General features: G+C 36.1%; 1 pseudogene; it reads left to right on the top strand.

The window, feature by feature from the left end:
- Nucleotides 1-507: 507 nt before the first annotated feature.
- Nucleotides 508-607, top strand: LOC113331093 (annotated as a pseudogene).
- Nucleotides 608-8,597: the final 7,990 nt, after the last annotated feature.

The following is an 8,597-nucleotide window of genomic DNA, read 5'->3' as shown; positions in this document are numbered from 1 at the left end:
TTCTTAGTATAGCCAAAACCTAGGGGAGCATTAGAATTTCTAAACTGACCTTGACTCTGGCCCTTACACCATGAAAGGTTTGGATGGTTTCTCCAACCAGGGTTATAGGTTTCCGAATATGGGTCAATCTTCTGAGAGTTATCAAATCTAGTGGTATTGTAAAGAGCATTGGCTTGCTCTTCCATAGATCGGCCTTCCCAAAAAGGTTCTATTCTACTAATAGTATGACCCAATTCTAAGGCTTCTAACCTTTTTGCTATCGCTGCAATTTTGGCATCTGATTCATAGCCTTCTACCTTATTAACGTTTCCTCTACCTAGAAGAATTGTTTTCTGAGGTGCCCTACTATTTTCCCATTGCTCGGTTTTTTCGGCGATTTCATTCAAAAATTCCATCGCTACATCAACAGTTTGGTTTTCAAATCCACAAGTGCATAGAGACTCAACCATGGTCGTTGTGGAATAATTTAAACCCTCATAAAGGATCTGAACTAGCATAACCTTTTCTAAACCATGATGAGGACACTGGGATAATAAATCATTGAACTTTTCCAAATACTTATATAAAGATTCTCCCTCTTGTTGTGAAAATGTGCATATTTGCGTCCTAATAGACGATGTTTTGTGCCTAGGGAAAAACTTATTGAAAAAGGCAGATGTAAGTTGTTCATATGTCTCAATTGACTCGGAGTCCAAACTTGGCCTTACCTTTCAGGGAAAATGGGAATAACCTAAGTTTCAAAGCATCATCATCTAAGCCTCTAATTCTTAGAGTACTACAAATTTTCTCAAAATCCCTAACATGGTAATAAGGGTTTTCATTCTCTTTCCCTAAAAAGATTGGGAGCATCTGTAAGGTCCCAGGTTTCAGTTCATAAGTTTCCTTCGTTTCAGCTAACTTAATACACGAAGGACGAGTAGTCCTAGTCGGATTCAAAAAATCTTTTAAAGTTGCCATTTCTGGCACTATCGGAATATTAGGGATTGTCTCCTCAAGCGGACGTTCAAAAAAGGACTCTTCAAAAATCGTACTTTCTAGATTGAGGTAATCAAGACGTTTAGAACTACTAAGTTTCTCTACCTAGGGCGTCTCTTTTACGTTCAGGCATGCAAAAGAATAAGGAAGGGGATTCTATTCAATCACAAAACAAGGCTGACTCAACCAAATCAAACCTATTGATTTCTAGCAAACAAAAAGCATGATGGCTCCACTTAGATTTTTTCTAGACCAGCTTCTAATCCTTCAAAAGGGAATTCGTTACAATTTAAGCAAACCCCTCTGGAATCAATCCGAGTTAAAGTAAGTTGAATAGAGGCGAGGGAAGCTCGGTGGAGCTTTGACACCCAGGGCCTCACCGGTATTACAAGGCAGCGCAGTCATGCATTCAACTTACAGAAACCGTCAAGAACTTCGAAGTATGCTTAAAGAGTAACCAATATTTTTAGAATGACTTTCCTGTTAAGCTCGTCACCCTATCGGTCTCGTTCTAGTCAAAATTTTAGGCTTAGGTTCGCGTTTGGTATCGTTTTCCTAAGGCGGGCAAGAAGAGGACGGTGATGAAATCCGAACCCTTATCTTGTATGGCCAGGCCTTTCCCTTTACTAGAAAATTAAAGTCTGTATTCAGTCCTCAACATATAAGCATACGAAGGAAATCAGTAACTCGCTGATAGGGGATTCGCGAGTGTTCGGAATCTTACCTCCCATTCCAGACGGGGGATGAATCGGTTGTAGTCTACTCGGGCCACTGACTCCTATGTCAGTGTACAAACCCAAGGTGCAGAGACAATATAGTAATTGTCCTCCTTCTCTGCAAACAGTTGATATTTAATACTACCCTTCTGTAGGGTTTAAAAATAATGTCCAAGAATGTCCAAATTGTCCAAAAAGTCCAAAAAGAAAAGAAAATTACAAAAATAATAAATAAACCCTAATACAGTTTCTAAAAATAAAACAAAATAACTATATACAAAATTTTCTTCTTCACTCCTTTCGGATTCCTCTTTTCTTTCCTTCTTTGGCGATGCTTTCCTTTTATAACACTTTTTCTTTCCTTGTAGCTGCGCTCTAAATCTGAAAAGAATCAAAAAATACCAAAACGCATAAAAAGGAACAAAAAAGAATAATAAAAATAAAAATAAACCTAAAACAAATCTAAATACAAATCCGCGTCGGCGGCGCCAAAATTTGATGTAATATTTATAGTGATAAGAAAAGTGGTTCGTTTAAAGACTTGTGAAGATTTGTTTTAGACTTAAAATAAAAACTCAAGATGAAGTTGTTTTCAAGATTTTAAAAGCACTGAGACTCGGATTCCACCAATCTCCAATTTCTATGTGATTTAATCTAATCAATATTTATGCAACTCTTTACGTTTAAAGTGATTCTAATAATTTCACCTAGACAAGTAAATTCTCAAAACAATAGTTGTAAATCGAAAGCACGGACCATCAAAAGACTAACCTAAGCATGACCCGTCAATTGAGAACACAACCACTTAATTAGAATCATATATTCAATTTCAGTTCAGTGCAAATAATCATAAAAGATATTGTAAAAATTAATTAAATAGAAATTACCACATAGTAATTGGGAAAATGGCTTCCTCCGTCGCCTCAGCAAAAGGGTTTAGCTCCTCATATCAAGAACATGCTCAAAATATTTATTCATGGCTCCAAAGTGTTTGAAGAGAGTGAAAATACAAGAAAAAGATAAAACAGATCAACTGCAACGTGTATAAGTGTTACAGACTGACTGTTACAAAGGATTACAGAGAGTATAAGACTTCCTCCTAAACGATAGTTCTCTGGTGCAGTAACTAAACTACACCTCTCTGCGACTGTCCAATTGGGTCTTATGTTCTTCACCTTCGTCTTCTTCCCTGAAAGTGCAGAAACAATTCTGCAACTTTCTTTCTCCGAGCAGAGACCTCTGTTGTCTCTCCCTAATCTTCCGTATCAACCCCAAACTCTCGATTTTTCTTTATGAAACTCACCAAAGCTCTTTTATACACTACAGGACCCCTAAAACCTCGAGTCAATCTTTGGAATATTTTTTCTCTTCCGTCTAAAAAATAACAAGCTACGGGATTTCTTCCCTCTTTTATTTCTTTACGCGCTTGCTGACTCCTCAAACCTTCCAAACTCGTTATACTCTAATATTAGGTGAATATATTCTCCCATTCCTTCACGTAACTTCCCAATATAGATACAAAGAAATCACTGAAATAATATAGCTTCCCTGTTTAACGAGAAAAACTTAGAAACTTCTTTTTGTTCGATTCTGGTGCACATACCTATCCCGTACAATCATCACAGGCCCAATCCATGCCTTTCCCATGAAAATATCCAATAAACTCGATTCAAAATCCCAACAGAGAGCTACGCAATGTCCTCCACCTCTGTTTCGCTTCATATCAATAATCCATCCCATTCTGATCGATCCAAGCAATCATACCATCCCTGTTTAAGATTATCTGGTCCAACCCAATCGAGTTTAGTGATTGAATCTCTTAAAATCACGTCGAAAATCTAAACCCAAATCTGTTCTTCACTTGCAACAGTTTCCCGCCAAAACCTGGGATTTGAATTTGGGAAGAAGAAGCCCCTTATCCTGCTGCTGGGGTGTGAATAGCACTTGGGGTGTCCTGGGTGTAAATAACAAGTAGGTTCCCCTTATAAAAATAAGGGTGTGTCTTTAGTGATTTCCTCCCACGAGCGCAAATACCACTTTTTGAGCCAATTTTCACGCAAAAGCTTATTCCTCCAAAAACACCTACAAAAACATAAAATAATCAAATAAGGTATAAAAGCGATCACTAACAATACACATAATTGATATCAAAATAGACATATAAATGCGTCTATCACCTAACTTTGTAAATTAGTCAGGTTCATGAGTTTTGTGAGTTATCACAAAATTGATTGAATTCTATGTGCTGGCACAAAATTCATTATTTACAGAGTACAGTGTGCTTTCTGACTGAGTATTTTGTGCAAGGGCCTTAAGTTTGGTACGTGGAGATCCGTGCTACTCTGCTTCGAGTGAACAAAAATCCGTCATGCCAAACCGATATTAAGGGTTCTATCGGGGAACATACCACAGGAAAGGTACTCAGTGAGTCTTATATTAATAAGTAATATAGGCAACGCGCCGAAATTTACAGACCATCTGGGATTGTTGCTACATGCGCCAGTCTGGATAAATTTCATGTAAATATATTGAACGGCTCAATAAATATGCCAGTGAAGAGGTTGACATTCATGCCTCTGCTTCCTTATAGAGTGACGTCACATCAGATGCAAGCTTTTATGATTTTAACCCTAAGCTAAAAACCACCATCAACAAAACTATATAAAGGAAACATATAGCATCTGGAAAAACTAATCCCCACACCTTCTGTGTGATACTAGTTGATTTGCTAGAGTCGATTCTCCTTTAACCTTAGGTTTGTTCTCGATACCCTGTAGGTTAACGACTGAAAGACTTCATTGGGATTGTGAAGCCAAACGAAACTACTTTTCTTGTAGTTGAGCGATCTGATCTTTCCATTTTCTAACGTACGAGTTCAATTGAATAATTGGATTGAGATTATATCTCCGATAGGGAAAGATAAAAAAAAATCACAAAAATCTTCGTCTCATCGTTTGTGATTCCACAATATCTAGTTTCGCTACCATAAGATTTAGATTATTGTGAGGTGATTGATAATACTAGGATGTTCTTCGGGAATATAAGACCGGTGTACCAATTAGTTCGTGTTCACCTTGATTTATCAAAACACGGAACAAAAACTCTTGGGTATATCTGTGGGAGACAGATTTATTCAATTCTATAGACTATTCTGTGTGAGACAGATTTGTTTATCAAGTCTTCGACTTTGGGTCGTAGCAACTCTTAGTTGTGGGTGAGATCATCTAAGGGGATCAAGTGTGTAGTATCCTGCTGGTATCAGAGACGTAAGTAGCGCAACTGTACCTTGAATCAGTGTGAGATTGATTAGGGTTCAACTACAGTCCAGACCGAAGTTAGTTTGTAGTAGGCTAGTGTCTGTAGCGTCTTAATACAGTATGGTGTTCAATATGGACTAGGTCCCGGGATTTTTCTGCATTTACTATTTCCTCGTTAACAAAATTTCTGGTGTCTGTGTTATTTCTATTCTGCATTATATTTTGTTATATAATTGAAATATCACAGGTTGTGTGTTGTATCGATCAATTATGAAATCCAACATTTGGTTGTTGATTAGAAATTGATTGATCCTTGGATATTGGTCTTTGGTACCATCCAAGTTTTTATCCTTGTATTTGATAAAGACTCGCAGATTTCTATTTGCTTGAGTAAAGATCAAATCAAGAGATAGAGATATAAAACTCTTTGATATACTTTTCTATTGATTGAGTCTAACTGTCTAGTTGATTTTCATAAAAGTATATTGGAGTTTGTCCATACAGATTGATAATCAAAATATTGGGTGAGGTTGTTAGACCCCCGCTTTTTCAACTTTCATGGAATCGGTTCAAAGTTTCCTTTGGACAAGATTTTATTTGATCATCAGTAGATATAGAAGTTGGTTTCGCATCCTCTTATGATTTGATGTATTTAGGAAGACTACCATCATTATGGTTTGTTTCAGACGTGACTAAACCGGTTTTATCACAGTCTGTAAAAGTCTAACAAGGACTCTTAGTTTCTTCATTATCAGAAAAAATTAAAACAACATCATCAGTCAGAGTCACGGGATGAGTCTCTTGATCTTGAGTAAGAGATTTACTAATGCCTTCTAGTTTGACACTGAGATCTATATTCTCTTTGGATAGAATACTTAGTTGAATGTCTTTTTCTTTGATCTCATTCTTAATAAGATTAGATTATGTCTTTAGTATTAACATCCGTATAGACGGAGATCTTATTGACTTTAGGAGTTTTTCCAACTCTTTATCAGAATATTCCTTTCCATCAGAGATAGACTCAAATGTTTTCGTAACTCCTTGATCATGAGTTAACGAAGTTGTAACATCTTCAACATTTGAGTATTCGTACTCTTGCATAACATTAGCCGAATCAGTCATAGATTCAATTCTTATAGGTTGGATCGCACCAAACACAGATTGTTAGATCTTTTCGTGTTTTCCTGCTCTGATACCAATTGAAAAGACGAGGGTACCCAAATATGCCACAATCTTAAAAATTTTCACCTATAAGTCCTCTTACTGAAAGTGGTTGTCTATAGACTGAGTCGAGACAGTATAACGAATCGGTATTCACACTTTGTGTGATCGTCTATGAATACGACATTGAGACAATACAACAATCAAAGTGTGATTACTTGATAATAGGTTCGGACTTAGCCAAACTCTATAGGATCACTATCAAGTAATACGAAGTTAACGTTTGTGTAATTTACTTTAAATTATAATAACAACAATTATAATTGCGGAAAACAAAAATAAATAACACAACAAGATTTTGTTAACGAGGAAACCGCAAATGCAGAAAAAACCCCGGAACCTAGTCCAGAATTGAATACTCTCAGAATTAAGCCTCTATACAAACTCAAACTAACTTCATATAGTTGAGACCAAGCAACTAAACCTATAGTTCACCTAGTTTCTTCAGTATCCCTGCGCTTCCGGCATTCAATAAGTGCACGCACTGGAACAATTCCTTTGGATCGTATTCCAAACAGTAAAGGAACAACAAATCTTTTCCGTAACAACTCTATTCAATCTCAGTGATATGAGTTATATAAAGGCTCTTTTTTTTAATCCAATAAACTCCTTTGTCGGGTTTAAATCAATCTATCCAACAACTACCAAAGTAGTAGTTTAGATTATGCAATCAATAATATGATCTATCAAGATACTAAATACTGATGCCGATCTACGCAACTAATAAATCAAAGATAAACCGATTATAGTTGGATCCCAGCCGATCAAGTTTTTTACTCACCAAAGATTATGAACCCAAATAAAAAATCATCTTCATCTTCAGATCTTCTTAAATCTTCAATAAACACCTGCACACTACAACTTGAATCTCTTGTGATCAATCACGCACAGAATGGAGTCTGTTAACCATGGATTATCACAAGACGTCTTTAGATCTACAAACAGTTCTAAAGATCCCGTCGACACTTCGATCTAGTTTGAGTGAATCTTATATCAGAAGTGAAGATTCTCAAGAATAAACAAACTAGGTGCAATCACATTTCAACAACCGTTAGTTAATCAAATCAAATCGAAAACTAATAATACTGTAATTATCTAGTTTCCCACAAACGGTACTCATAGAGCTTCTTGATCCCACAGAAGTCTTTAAACGAGCGGTCGTAAGAGATTTTGCCTAATTGGGGTACTTTCCTCTCTGAATAGACGGCTTCACCACTAACAACACAACAAGGTAGTTTTGCTGGCTCTTAGGATAGGTTGCTCGAAATGCAAACTTGTGTATTTATAGACCAAGGAAGTTTGGACACCAAGGAATTTCCAAAACCGAAAATATTCTCAAGATATGCAATATATTTCCAAATTCGGTTTTCATAAATCCTAGAAACGCTCTGTCCAATATTAACCGAAATCCTACTAGAAAATATCCAATTAGTAAATGCACATTACCAATTTTTATTTTCCAGAGATATGCATTTTAATTGCTGGTAATTAAAAGCATATAAAATTAACAACCTTAATTAAATATTCTCAACTTATTTCGGTCCTGGATCTCCTTGAGTTATTAAGGAATATCTTTGAATAATAAAAGATAAGAGTTACTGAACATGTTCAAAGTATGTCGACATCTTATTTCTTTGTAAATCCTTTTTCATATTTATAATCTTGGGGCCGATTATACCACACTTCAAAACAAGTTTAGAACTGGTTCATCTGATTTCCAAGAACTACGTGATTGATCAAATCAACACACTAATCACGGGTTTACGGTTCTACCAAACACAAGGATCGGTTTTACCATAATATGGTTACTGGAACCGGTTACATCAGTTACCAAATTGGTTACATCAATTACCAGGACTGGTTACCATATTATCATGGTATTACTTGTGATCGGTCACACTAGTTACCAAGATCGGTTACACCAATTACAAGGACCGGTTACACCAATTACAAGGATCGATTACAACTCTTTTGTGATCGGTCACACCAACTACTAGTATCGGTTACACCAATTACTAGGATCGGTCACACCGGTGATTACTTAGGATCGGTTACACTAATAAAAGTCATACCAATACATAAGTCAGGCACTGTGAATAGTTTTACCAAGATATATAATAAATTATGATTGGTTGTACTAATCACATATATTGGTAATCCAAAGATACGCACTGAATAACAATACCAATAAGCCTAGCGATTTCCCTTTTGATTCAGAAAACAAGTTTATGAATGTACTTCCTTTAAACGAATGTAAACATTGTTTCCTATGACAAAATCTTCACACATACCCATACACATAATCAGAATAGCATTTATATGATTATGTCGATGTCTTATATACGAAGTTCAAAGCGTTATACTTCGTATTGTAAATCCTCAACTCCATTCTACTAGAGTATAATCATTCACAGCTTCGCAGTTATGT

The sequence above is a fragment of the Papaver somniferum genome, unplaced genomic scaffold, assembly GCF_003573695.1.
Source record: "Papaver somniferum cultivar HN1 unplaced genomic scaffold, ASM357369v1 unplaced-scaffold_123, whole genome shotgun sequence".
Classification (NCBI taxonomy): Eukaryota; Viridiplantae; Streptophyta; class Magnoliopsida; order Ranunculales; family Papaveraceae; genus Papaver; species Papaver somniferum.
This window is presented reverse-complemented; position numbering and strand designations above follow the sequence as displayed.